This window comes from Electrophorus electricus, chromosome 6, assembly GCF_013358815.1.
Source record: "Electrophorus electricus isolate fEleEle1 chromosome 6, fEleEle1.pri, whole genome shotgun sequence".
Classification (NCBI taxonomy): Eukaryota; Metazoa; Chordata; class Actinopteri; order Gymnotiformes; family Gymnotidae; genus Electrophorus; species Electrophorus electricus.
The window spans coordinates 19,172,709-19,186,396 of NC_049540.1; the positions used below are offsets into that span (position 1 = coordinate 19,172,709).

General features: G+C 42.6%; 1 protein-coding gene across 2 annotated transcripts in view; it reads left to right on the top strand.

Moving 5' to 3' along the window:
• Positions 1-4,732: 4,732 nt before the first annotated feature.
• Positions 4,733-13,688, top strand: part of sgcd (sarcoglycan, delta (dystrophin-associated glycoprotein)) — a 129,733-nt gene continuing 120,777 nt past the window's right edge. The window contains exon 1 of one of the 2 annotated variants that reach the window (XM_027000107.2): positions 4,733-4,926. The gene's annotated coding sequence lies outside the window, so the exon portion shown is untranslated. Of the gene's footprint in view, positions 4,927-12,744; positions 12,941-13,688 lie in introns of those variants that run through there. The other variant, XM_027000108.2, reaches the window with a different exon arrangement.

A 13,688-nucleotide genomic window follows, 5' to 3' on the forward strand; every position in this document is an offset into this window, starting at 1 on the left:
GAAAAAATATATTTTTAAACATATCCTTCGAGTTTTGGTTTATGAAATTGAAACTTTCTTATTCCTTGAGTCAAGCCTCTAACCCTTTAATCATAAGCTAAAATCAACAGTGTTAAGTTCCTTCTGCATTTGTTTGGTACATGTAGAAGTATCTTCCCCACTTACTTCCACAAATTAAAGAGAAAAAAGCACACATTAATTTTAATAGCTTACTTTCAAAGACAAAAAAAAAAAAAAAAAGTTAAAGAGATGGCTCTGTACTTTTCCCCATCCGTCGCTGCAGTAGGTCCTAGTCTGTCATCAGAATGTTTAGATCACTTTCACGTGACAGAGCTGTCAGATCCGCAATGTCTCAGGAAGCGTCAGTGCTGAGAGAAAAGCTACATGGGGCACCTGCTTTCTCCTTTTGATGAAGCGCATAAACGCGAGTGGCCCCTGCAATCACAGGGCTTTTTTCCCCTTGCTATCTTTGAAGGGTATCAGCAGGAGGCTAAAGATCATGTGTGAGAGCATTGGCTGGTTTCGGGAGGCTCCTCTCAGCTGTTTGATGGAGGCCTTTTACGATGCTTACACTCTTCTGACTGTAATGCATGTTAACTGTTTTGGAGAGGGGAACCATTATGAGAGGGGATCCCTCATTTGTTTGGCTGAGATGATTCAGAGTGGTCTAGATAATGGAATGTGAAATAATGTTGCCATGTGTGGCTCTTGAGCAGGTGCGCAATAGTATTTCTCATATTTGACTGAATATCATAGCAGCAACTGAGTAGTGTGAGCAGCATCATTAAAGCAGTAGGCACTGCTCTTCAGATGTGCTGTGGTGTGAACAGGAGAGAGACTGCTGGGGATGGAGCCCAAGGTTAAGCACAAAAGGGTATTCAGGACTGGGGATGTTTTTCGTCCTTTCTTCTTTTATTTTATTCACTGGATTCAAATAGAATATTATGAGAATGTGGGATTGCCAGCACACTGGAACCTCTGAGGTTCTAGTTAAGGTCAAACTGGGTTAGAATAAGACCTAAAGAGCATATGACTCCAATAAAAATTTCGGCACAAACCGGAAAAAAGAAACCACCTGTTCATTACCATGCTATGACTTTGGCCCTAATACTACTAACTACTGCTGATGATGGCATTGACTCAGTGGTATGTATATTCATCCTAAAGATGTTTACTGGCCCAATAATATTATGCTATTGGCAATGCTATAATGGACTAATGTTCAAAATGGACTAAAAACATTGAGTTCATTTATTTTTCCTGAGGTGCATGTCACAAGGCTCCCTGAATCACCTAGATTGAAATATTACTTGATGGAAAATATCTAAAGGCATATTAGTAAACCCATCTGATTGGCTCATGCTGTTAATTATACTGAAACCTTCTCATTTTTACCCCAGTATTTAGAATCCTCTTCAATCATTAATGTCTAAAATGTTAACATTTATTAAGGTAACTTCAGTGGGTTTATAGTTATAATGTCAAGTGTTAGCCAAGTAGGAAAAATATTAGTTCTTTTCTATACCAGGGATGACCTTTCTTGTGTGTCTTTTTCTTTTTTACATTCATATCATACCTCATGAAGTTGGAAGGAAAAGCTGTCCTGTTCATGAGCAGCACATTGATTGGGTCTCGTGCCAGAAACTGTGGCTGGTCCACTGCAGTCTCATCTTCCTCGGCCAATAAAATCAGTGTCAGCTGAAAAAGGTCGCGTTAGGAACGCGGCAGACCAGAACAGGAGAAAGTGCTTCTTCGTGTGCCCTGTTTCTCTTACTCTCTCACACACACAGACACACTCTCACTCTCTCTTTCTCTCTCTGTCTCCCTTCATTCTTGTTCTTCCATGGGGTAGGCTAACACCCGTTTGGTGTATGCTTTGCCGGGCCTGTATACAATGAGGGACACATTCCTCAGCACCTGCCAGAGCCCACTGAACGGCCGTCACTGAGGATGGTTAATTACTCGGTGTGAAACAAATTACGTTGCACCACAGGACCCACTGGATACAGGGAGAGGGCAGCTGCTGGACCCAGGAGGACTTGGGAGGGCCAGCACATAATATTGCAAGTTTTCCTACTTGGTGCTGAAAGAACAAAGTGCTCTTTGTGGAGTGTTTGCAGCATTATGCTAACAATCACAGCGTGAAGGCGTGTCACAACGTTTCAGTTCCGTTTAGTCCGGATGTTGTTTGTAGAGCAGCTAAGAAATGCCGAAGTCAAAATTTGATCTATTTTCCATCTATTTTCCAGTCCATTTCTATTGAGACTTGATTACGCCTTTCAAATTCCATATTTGAAAGCTTTTACTTTAATGTGAGACAAAACAACAGAACTTTTAACTCTATAATTTACAGAGAGTGCAAATACAATCAGGCTTTTAAATGTGGTTCTTTTGGATGAAGGCAGCTGGTCCTTGACTTCAGAAATCTATGTAGTTTAGAAGATTGAAAATCTCCCCACTTGTTTGCCTGAGTGTGTTTTTGGAAATTCTGTGCTGAAGCAACCTCTCAAAATCTTTGTTATTCTAAAAAATAAAACCCTTAACAGTGGATTGTTTTAGCCTATGTTCTTTGCAAGCTGATGGGGGAAAAAGCCTTGCTGTATTGCTGTTAGATGAGGCTTTAATGAACACTTTGAACTGTTTATTAGACCCAATTTGCATCCTCATTAACTGAGGTGACACTAAACTGTTAGAAAGCAATTATTGATAAACATGCCAACATATTATAACACTCCGCAAATTACATGCATGGTCAGTCTCCAGTAGTCATCCAACTAGTGGGATGCTTAGGAGTGCAAATGGATCAGTGCACACTGAACAGTCTATCACATAGAACAGAATTTACTAAGTATGTACATTATCAAAAAAAAGAAAAAGTAATCAGATGTCACTGGAATCGTGGGAAATGAATGTCCCTTACTGTCAGTGAAATATCATTCAGTCAACATGAGAGAGTCTTTTCTCTCTGCTTTTTATGATCTTTTCCAAAAACACCAAAAAGTGACATAGCTGGCAGGGATCGAGTCAGCACAATGACTCATTTTTCTTACCTCCCCTTAGTACCACCAAGAGTCACAGCAATAAACATGGGAGCCTTGGCCTCTGCATCCTGCTGCATTCCATTTTTCATATTCTAATTCACAGCAAATATCCCTGAGAGCAGATAACATCACATATAAATGATTGCCGTAATATGAGGCATGAAATACATGGATGCCCAAAAAGTCAACACTGGTGTCACAGCCTGCAAATCTGAGCACGGATTATCTGCACCTGTAATAAACATAATCTCTTTTAATATCATGTTTTTCTTCAGATGGGGAGAATGGAATGGGCATTTTGGATGTGTTTCAACAGCTGGCTGTGTGATTACAAGCCCACTGTCAGGGTGATGAGAGAATCTCATTTTCTGGCCCCTCTCTCACTTCTGAACACCCCCAAGCTGAGGGGGGGGGGGGGGGGGGGGGTTGGGGGTTGGGGAGAGGGTCCCCTTTGGGAGTCATGCGACCCAAAAAGGGAGGAAGAAAACAACACATGAAGACCCAAACACCTCGTCAATCCCGTCCACAAACAGGATGAATGAGAGCTGATGGGCAAGGCCTCATTAGTAATACTTGGTTGACAAAAGCCCACTTGATATCACCTTCAGTTCTCATAGTAGCAACAACAGCTGACAGGAAAGGAATCAGCGAATCAGCAGGGGATCGGGCTCTGCTCCAGTGCTCAGGCTATTGCTGCTTGCAGGCCAGTGTAGCAATGAAAAAAAAAGATGACAGATGAGAGAGGTTTTCCGCCTAGAACATATTGTCAATGCATTTTCCCTAACATATGCACATGACTGCAGAGAATAAGTGAAAGGTAAGAGCCTCAGGGTGACTCCCTTCCCTGGTACAGATTTGTAAATATTTGTTTAACATGACATTACCACACCAAAGATTTGGTGATGTTTCCTAATAGTGGCGTACACAAACATTACCTTACTCCCAAGGAGGACAAATCCCATCTGCCAATGGCAAACAGCTCCACTGAATGAATCCATGACTACTGATTATGTTCATGCGTGAAATGTTTCACAGAAAAAAACCCATAAAATGTAATCTATGCCCATACATTGCATGGGTATGTTGCCAGGACTCTTTTTTCCTTTTGCCCCTGCAGTATCGATTTTCCTGATGTCTGTCTTACTGGTAGACATTGTGCTGCTCCTTTTAATTGCTAGCGAGGGCTGTGGGGTGCTTGTAGCAGAGTCCGGCTCATTGAATTATCCACCAGCCTTCACTCCCCTGCCCAAAGGCTTGCAGCAGTAATGCCAAGAATGGGACCGGCTTCCCTACGCTGGGATTAAAAGTGTGAAGCCCATAATCGACACCAATACCACAAATTTTAAGCACACCTTCAGGGCTCTTCAGACAATGTTACTGTGTCGCTTGCACTAAATCACAAGTTCATTTGTTTGCTGGTAAATTCTAGCTATGTTCCCATGTGATTTAGTTGATATATATACTGTTCAGTTTTTATGTATATTATCTTAGACCAGCTTTAGAGTTGGAGCAAAGTTAAGGCAAGAAAGAAGAAAGTATTCTGCAAGAGTATTGTCACGTCAGTTGGAGTGACTATGCCAACATCGTTTCACCTAGCAGTGTTATTAGGACTGCCTGTGGGAGAGGAAGTACTTCTCCTGTTGTATAATAAGAGCCATTAAATAACTGGGTAGCCCAGGCATGGAGTCTGGCTGCACACTGAAGCATGGTGATAAGTCCAGACAGCTGAATTCGGCCTCGCTCCGTTGTTATGCTGGGTAAATTAGCATGTGGAGGTGGAGACAACCATATACGGTTTAGGAAGGAAACTCTAAAAATAGGCCGTCAGACACCGGACTCAGTAGACGTCTCCAGGACCTAGGATTTAACACTCGAACATCAAACGGTAGGAAACTTAAGGCGTTCTTACCCCCTTCTCTCTCCCCTTCGATCTGCTCAAGGCCCATTTTGTAAGCTTTTGTGGTCAATTTTTGGAAAAGATAAAAGTCACTTGAAACTTGGTTTGGGGACTGATTTGGCAAATGCTTGAGGGGGATGCGCTAACTGGCATAACAGCGAGGTTGTGTGTATGTGTGTGTATGTGCTTCTGCTCTTTAAAATGGAACAAAGTAATAGGAAGTATTGGCCCTGCTTTGAAAGGTAAAGTCCCACTTGCATTTGGCTCTGGTGTACCCCGTATGCCAATAAACCAGGATCATGTAATCAGTCACTAGTTTTGTGATATTGCTTGAGTACTTTGAGTTGGTGATAGTGTGGTGTCCCATTCTGCCTGTCATTTCACAATAACTGATGTTCTACATATTAGTTGGATGGTAACACTTCTTTTCTCCTGTTCTTCAACCAGTGTATGTGGAGATATCATAAGCATCTGTTTTTATCTCACATTAGACTCACATTACCTTGTCTCTTAACCTGTGAGTGTGGTTTTTTAAAGTATGTTTTAAAATAGAAAGCCCCCTGACCGATGTTACAGAACTGAAAAGCCATTTGATTCGGAGTAGCAACAGGCAATATTTAGCTGGCCAACTCTGGTAACCTTACCCGCACTTAGCATTCCACCTACTCTGTCAGTGCCTGTGCTGCAAAAGGAGAGACAGCTGTTGTTGTGAGCCCATGAATTCATGCATGTTCTAAGCTCGACCTTCCTCTACTGAGTTAGATGTTTACAGTAGTGTTGAGGGAAGGCCTGCTCCACTGACGAGCTGTAAGTGGGCATAAGTAATCCCCTGCTTTTCTGGATTTGTGCAGATCAAACAGACGGCTATATAAATCCCACCTTCCCCCTCTCCGTGTCTTTCTCCCTCAGGGTCTCTGTGTCTCTGTGCCTCCCTCTCCCCCTTCTTTTCGCTCATTCTGCTTCTGTCTTTCTCTCTCGATCTTTCCTGCACTCTCAATGAGATTCCAAGAAATGCAAGAGCATTATAATGCTGAGTGCCATGGGAAGGCAAGCTCACACCTCAAGCCATCAAAAGGGGCCTGCTTCCCTATTAAAGTTAGTCCATGTAGCCACCTAGATGCGAGAGCTGCATACGTGTCTCATGCACACCAGCTGCTGAGCATGTCTGTGTGTGCACGCGTGTATATATACGTCAGCACAAGTTTAAGCAGGCATCAGCCATGAAAAGCTAGGGGCAAAACGCATGATTCTAGAGCATGCCCAGAGAATCCAAAGGGGGAATCCAGACGCATTATCCGCTTCTGCAAACAAACCAGCGATGGTGCGCTGGGGGCGTGGGGGGTGTTTTTTGACAGGTACCAGCAGAGGTCATTTCCTGGTCTCTCTTTTCCTGCTGCAGTGCCGGAGAACGTGGCTTTCTGCCACTGTCTTCTCCTTAGCTTAGGATGTTAGAAATTCACTTCTTTGCTTTGCATGAGCCAGCAGAGATTCATTTTGCAGTGCTGCTCACAAGTGCTCCCTGGTGAGTCCCGCGACCTTAAAAAAACAAACAAAAAAAAAAACAACAACTCTGAAGCACTGTAAGTATCTCAGCACTTTCTATCAGACACAATTCCATTTGAAGGTGGTCCGGGAGAAGTTTCTTCTGTTTGCCTAATCTGCCCTAGCTTTTGGGCATAGCTTGTTTTCAAGCCTGCACATTCTCCCTTTCCCAGTTGATCAGAACACTGGTAGTGCCTGCTTGGTGGCCTCTGTTTGGCCAGCAGCATGTGCTACACAAACGTGTAGATGTCCACCTCAGTACCAGTGACTTGTGAGTGGTTACAAGCGGCGGGTGGAACGCCTTCACTTCACAATAACTGATAAAACTCTGCAGCCAGCGCGAAACAGCTGAGTGGCTGAGGTGGAGTCTCTGTGTCCACCTCAGAGGCCGGAACAGCTGAGAGGCAAAGAGCCTTTGATTTTGCTCCCCTGGATAATGTGGAGAGAATTGTGTGCATGAAGCTGCATTGTTGTATTGATGAGCTCACCTTAAAGTGCACTGCATGATGCCTACAAGAGTGCAGCTGCTCTGAAGCCCATTCTGATTACTACAAAGAACATCAGCAATTAAAGCTATATATATATATATATATATATATATATATATATATATATATATATATATGATCAACAATATCATTTTTAAATCTTATATATATATGTGTGTGAGTGTGTGTATGTAGAAATACTGCACTGAAGAACTTCTGGGAATGTACCTCTGTTGTATTAAACCAAATAAATATAATCTAAATTTATTACATTTTTATGTGATTATATTGTGCTGAGTTGTTGAAACAACACAGACGTGTACAGCAACTCTTAAAGCACACAATTCATGTGGAACCAGTGTTCACAATTCAGTTGAGTAAATCCAATAAGTTTCCTTCTTTCAGTGTGTTTGAAAACATATTGCTCTACTTCCCCACAGTGGAAAATGGCAACAGTCATCAGTTTAGGAATAATACTACCCTTGTGTATGTTATTTCTGCTACAACACAATGACGCGAGTAGTGATACATTGGCATAATAAAATATTGTAATCTGACACAAACACACAAAACAGATCCTCTGGCAGTAGTCTTGCGGAATGAATTATGACGCGACTCACGGCTACAGAAACGACTGTAATCATTGTTTGTTGGAGGCGAATGGTGTGTGCTGATGCATTAATTCTCATATTGAGATTGTAACCAATCAAAGGATCACAAGTACAATGAACAGTGGAATAGTTCATTAACATGGGTACTGCATACTTCATGTTCGGAGGAAAATGGAGCTGGGTTGGCACATTTAGTGCCACGTGATACAAGCGACAGGGGCAACCAGCCTCGGCTCCCCTTTAGCACCCCCTGGTGTAGACGTCCTGTGACAGTGGCTTGATATTTTTTGTGTTTTTTCTTACATGGAAGACATAAAGTATTTAAATTGTGACCTTAAAAACTAACATAAAAACAACAACAAAAAATATCAACCATTGTTCAGTGGGTCTGGTTTCTGACACACATGGTCTGAGGTGAACGTATCCCATGATTTGTTATCAGTCCTCTTTTTTTAATCATAGCTCTGGCTACAGCTTGTGGATCTTTTGTGTCTGCTGCCAATGCGATTCCCATGGAGAGAAATGATATGTTCTCATGTGACTCCAAACCTAGTAGACACTTGTCAACATGGTTTGTTTGTATACCAGCCATTTGCAAATATATGGAACCATTACAGCAACCCATGTCATCTCAGCATCAGCCAGAGACTTCAAACTCAATTCCAATGTGTAACATTGCAAGCACATTAATAATACCTGATAATTGGCACCAAGGACTGTCAAGATTTTGATGTCTGGAGTAGCCAGTGTCCAAACTTCTTGCTGGCCTTATGTGATATTGTTATGTGGCTGACAGTTAGGTGAAACTGTCTTCCATCTGACCTGAAGCCAGTCCTAATTGAAGCAGACCTTGTTCTCTGTCCTGGCAGCAGTCATTGTGCCCATTACGCCTCCTCGGTGCTGAGACTGAGCTTTCTGGCTCTGGCCACATACCCTGTTTGAGCAAGAACTGCTGGCCAGTGTAACCTGGTGGATAATCATGATAACAAAGCCTCGTGCCTAAAGTGCTCCCAAGAGAGAAAAAAAACCCATATTTTCTCATTTAGTCTTCTCATCTGAGATGACTCTCATCTGATAAGATAATGTCTCATCCAGAGCTTGGTGGTGGTATGTTGTATATATTTTGAGTAAATTGCTGTCGCAGAGTCAGACCCCATGAGATTGATGTTGTTGTTCAACTGCTTTGATTGTAAATGTATTGACCCTATAGGAGATCATCCATATTCCATGATGCTTTCCCAGCACTTCGGCTGTAAGCAGTGTCAGTCCCCCTGTACCTCACTCTGTGCTCCACTTCACCATAATGACTATGCAAGCTTACTGAGTAGGTGTAGAGAAAGCCAGCCACATGAGACTATTATTCAGCCTAAAAGCACAGGCTATATTCGGTGTCTCTGGCCGAGAACTTATCTCATTCCGAATTAGACTCGCTGTTTATCTACTCCAACATGGCACAATCAAAACTGACACCAGGTTTCATCACACCGCGCACCCATTTTGCCTGCTCCAGTCATTCTTGTCACTCTGTCAAATCGAGTCATCTGGACAGAACTACTCGGCGACCTCAAACCCCTGTGCCCTCCACACTGGAACCCTCTGTGACACACCCCTCACCAAAGACTTTATAAAGTGCATTGAGACTCAAGCGATGTATTTGTTTGTTCTTTAGCTATGAGCCCTTCAAGGTAGCAGCCAAGAAATCATGGCAAAATTTAATCGAGCTGGATGGGAGGGGGGATGAGGGTGGCTTGTTTCATAGGACTGACTTATTGCCTCTGTGGTTGTAATCCTGAATATACTTATCCACACAGGGAAGCAATGCCCAAGTTTATTTTGGCTTTCTCTGTTTATTGAATGTAAAAAGTTGCCATTTTTTGATGCTGTTAATTCTGTAGTTTACAACAAAGGTTCGTGAAAAGAATGATGTAACTGCAGAATAATTAAACTCTATTAAAACCATGAGCAGAGTTCTATGAAACTAAATAGCAAGCGCCACAAATACTTTCATAATTATCATCAGCAGCATCATTAGTCATCATTAGAAAAGAGTATAATGAAGTCCATGATATAAAAGGTGAACTACATCTGTGGAGTCACTGACAGATGTAGTTGATCAGAGTTGGAAGGAAATTCTTTTGGTTGAGTGGGGCTATCTTTCAAAGACCAATACTAATGCCCTGTTTCTTTCTGCTCCTCTGACATGACCCTCATCGTAGCTGCAGTGTCCACTCAAACTCCCACACATGGAGTGGATATGGGAAAAAAACATGGCTGAAATGGGGGACTTATGTTCTAAGTGCTGTCTTTGTAGAAGAAAATTGGCAGTGTAATGGTAAGAAAACCTCTTATAGAGGTTAAGGTTGGGATTGGGTTTAGGCTCAGGCAAAGGCTACATATTCAGGATACATGTAGTAATTAAAGCTTCTGTAAGTGATTTAGTTTCATAACACAGTCTAACCTGTCCTTAAATCTTGATAGCTATCACTAATTTGGTTGCTCTGGAAAAAAATGAGCAATTGAAATAAGCTTTCTAAGCATTATGAGCAAAATATTAAATTAGGAATCTTGGCATAATTTTTAACTCAACATTAACATTTACATCTCACTGGTAATTGGTAATATCACTTTTTTTTTTCTTTTAAGAAACATGCCCAGTTTGGCCCTTTCCCTCACTGCATGAGGCCCATGCAAGACCCATGCTTGTTCATTTTATCAGCTCCTCAGAATGCTTCAGCCAGTGTGTTTGTACATGACAGAAAGAGCACATTACCCATAATTGTGCTGTTAATTGTGTATTACATTTTAAACATGTAATATGACCAAACACATGTTATGTGCTCACCTACGCTACAGTGCCGGGATCGCATGGTACACAAAACCTTAAGGTCATGGGTTCAAGTCACTCTGCATATGTGTGTCTGCCAAATTATGTAACTGTATTTCATTATGCCTGCCTGACTATGTTCCATATCATCAAATGCTGGACTGTTAAACATACTTAGAAAGGAGTACAAAAATACTAGGGAAAAGCTTATTTGATACTTGCACCAAAGATTTTGAACTCTGTAAAAATTCGCCAGGCACCCACCAAGGAGTGTGGAGTTATCCAGTGGCTTAGTCTAGCAGAAGTTAAAGGGAACTGTAAAATCAATTGCAGTAGCTTGAGACTGTGTTTTTGTGTGCACAAGAGAGTGATGGAGAGATAGATAGCTAGTTAGATAAATGGAGAGAAAGATAGGCAGATGACTTCATAGGAGAGAAGAAGTGTTTCACAACTAAGATACTGATTCTGTAGGGTCAGTTTTTGCTGCCACCCAACAGTGATACCTTTGGCGCAGTGGGGTTGTTCATCGCAGGCTGGGTATATCTATTGCTTCCAACTGTTCTTAGCTCCCTTTCTTTATAATCTGTAGCCAGTGAAGTCTGACTTATTGAGACCTTACTACACACAAACCTGATGTAACTCATGTTGCACCTCATGTCTGCTAGATGAATTCTGTGTGCTTGAATTTGTTTCTTAAAGCAAACTCCCCATGTGGCACGGGATTGGAAATATACACTAACTAAAGGAGGTGTGATCATCCTGATGAACGAAACAGACACACTTACAAAATGCTTTTATCGTCTACTTTAGGAAAAATAGATAACTAACCAAAACCTTTTGCAAAACACAAAATGCACACAATATAGCTAGGTGGGTGTGAGGCAAATCAGGTTATGAAGCGAGCACTAAAGGTCACCCCCCATTCTGAATGCTATAATCCTCTTTAACCAGTAGTGTGAGAAATATCAGTTTTTCCAAAGAGAATAGCAACCTTGATTATCTATACAAGTGCAGTGATTTACTAGGCTGATCCCATCAATAGATGTCAATCCTATAAAAGAATGATTGAAAAATTGAAAAAAACTTGAAAATGAAAATCTACATTCCATAACTTATACTATGAAATGAGGAACGTAAAGACAATTGACAGTACTTTGAAATTCCTTTTATCCAAGGTGATGAACAAAAGAAAGTTTCTGAAAACCAAAGCAATTTCAAATCCATGTGCCTTGTAGATTTATTTCTATTCTGATTTAACTTCAGCACTGAAAAAACAAAGTCAGAATTCCCTGAAGTTATTGCATTAATAATTATGATTCTAGCAATTCAGGAAAATTTACTAACAAGCTATTTTTGTAAATGCTCATCTTGGCCGAACACAGACTGTAGTCTTTTGACTATGAATCTTCAGTTTGGATTTTGGTTAAGCTGACACAGTAAGTATGACCTTGCCGTAAAGAGCCCATTTCCCTGAAATACATCATATTATGAATGATGATGTGTGCAATGAGATGGCTCACTATCTCATTAAACAATTAGGGCAGATCATTTGCCAGCTCCTGAGCAGCTGAGGTTTTTCCTCTTTCTTGTCGAGCATCTCGTCTTGTCTTTTTGTCATCTCTCGTTCCCTTAACCTCTGTTTACTCTCACCCATGCATCTTAACCCTGTCTTTGCATGCCTCTTTCTGCCTTTCTCTCTCTCTCTCTCTCTCTCCGCTTCTCTCTCTCTGTCTGTCTCTCTTCCTGTTGGATCTTTTCTCTTCAAATCATGATCTCCTCTGCTGCAAAGAAAACTCCACCTCCTCAGTACTGCTAATGTAGTCACTGACAGTGCGAGCACTTCTCTCTCCCGTGCTCTCCTCTCCCCCTCTTTTGCTGCCTTTCTCCCTCACTCTCTCACTCTGCATTTATTTGCTCATTCTCCTTCCCTCGGTCTCTCTCCCTCTCTCTCTCTCTCTCTCTCTCTCTCTCTCTCTCTCTCTCGCACTCGCTTCGTCTCGGTCCGGGATAAATAAAGCCAGCCGGAGGGACGTGGGGGGAAACAGAGACGTGGCTGCCCGAGGACGAAGCATGATGTTGAGGCGACTCTCCTTCACCGAGCTCCCGTGTGCGTGTCCGCTTTGAGGATTACAGCCGCTCCAGCTCTCCCTCACCCCCACCACCACCACCACCACCCCCTGCTTCTGCACCCCCACATCCCCACACCCCCCCCCAGCTCCCAACTGGAGGATGCTCACTTCTGCCTGCTCTGCTACCGTACCCGCTGCCAGGACTACCGCGCTGAGCCCGCCGTTGCCAGCTACCTGCCCTGGAACGACACTTCCAGCCAGCCAGAGGGCCCTCGGGCTTCCCCTTCCCCTGAAACCCATGGAGCCCAGCCTGCTGCTGGATCCCCCACTTTGGTAGACCTTCCTCTTCTTCTGCCCCTGTTGCAGGCTTGGCAGTAGTCAGGCAGAGATAAGGAGGCACTGGCAGTTTTCCAGCCCCATGCTTTTCTGACTTGTTTGAGGCTGCAATTGTCGGCATCTGACAAAGAGGTAGGAGTTTTACACTTAACGTATGCCGTGGTTCTCTGGTGGAGAAGCCAGAGCGGGGGTGTGCTTGTGATGGAACTCTTTCTGTATAGTTTCCTGGGGCTTTCTGTATAGTTTACATGTTTTTTTTAAACTGTGGTGCATGTAATTCCTGTTCCTAATTCTTTTGTGTGTGTGTTTGTCTGGTATAATACATATTGGTAACTCCAGTATGAACATGAGAAGAGTTTTAAGCTAAGTTATGGGACATAAGAGAATATTCAGAAACAAATATATATGAAAATGCTACGGTGATGCTGAGTTGCTTAGTCGATTTAATAGGTGCTTCAACTAGAATGTGAAAATAATATTAGTAGCTGCGTTGATTGAGTTTGTTCTTCTTCGCATCCTGTGCTGCACTGTTGAGCTGAACCACACGGTGACTCCAAAGATTACAGCCACCGGACCTTCAATCATTATGCTGGAGCACTGGGCGCAGGTGATATCTGACATGGCAGAATGGAATGAAGTGTGGAAGCAAGGCAGATTATTTAGGGCCAGTTACCTGGGGCTCTGCCTAGAAGCACCCCCCCCCCCCCCCAGCCTGGGCACACAAACGGCAGCATATGCTGAAAGTATATGAAGCATAAAGGCTGTCTATAAGGGAGAGGTGCTCAGACCTTCACTTCTTCAGGAAGACCTGCTATGTCTTGGATTTCCAGAAAGGTTCTTTGCCTTTGACAAGGTCCCACAGTACTCTGATGAAAGCTGC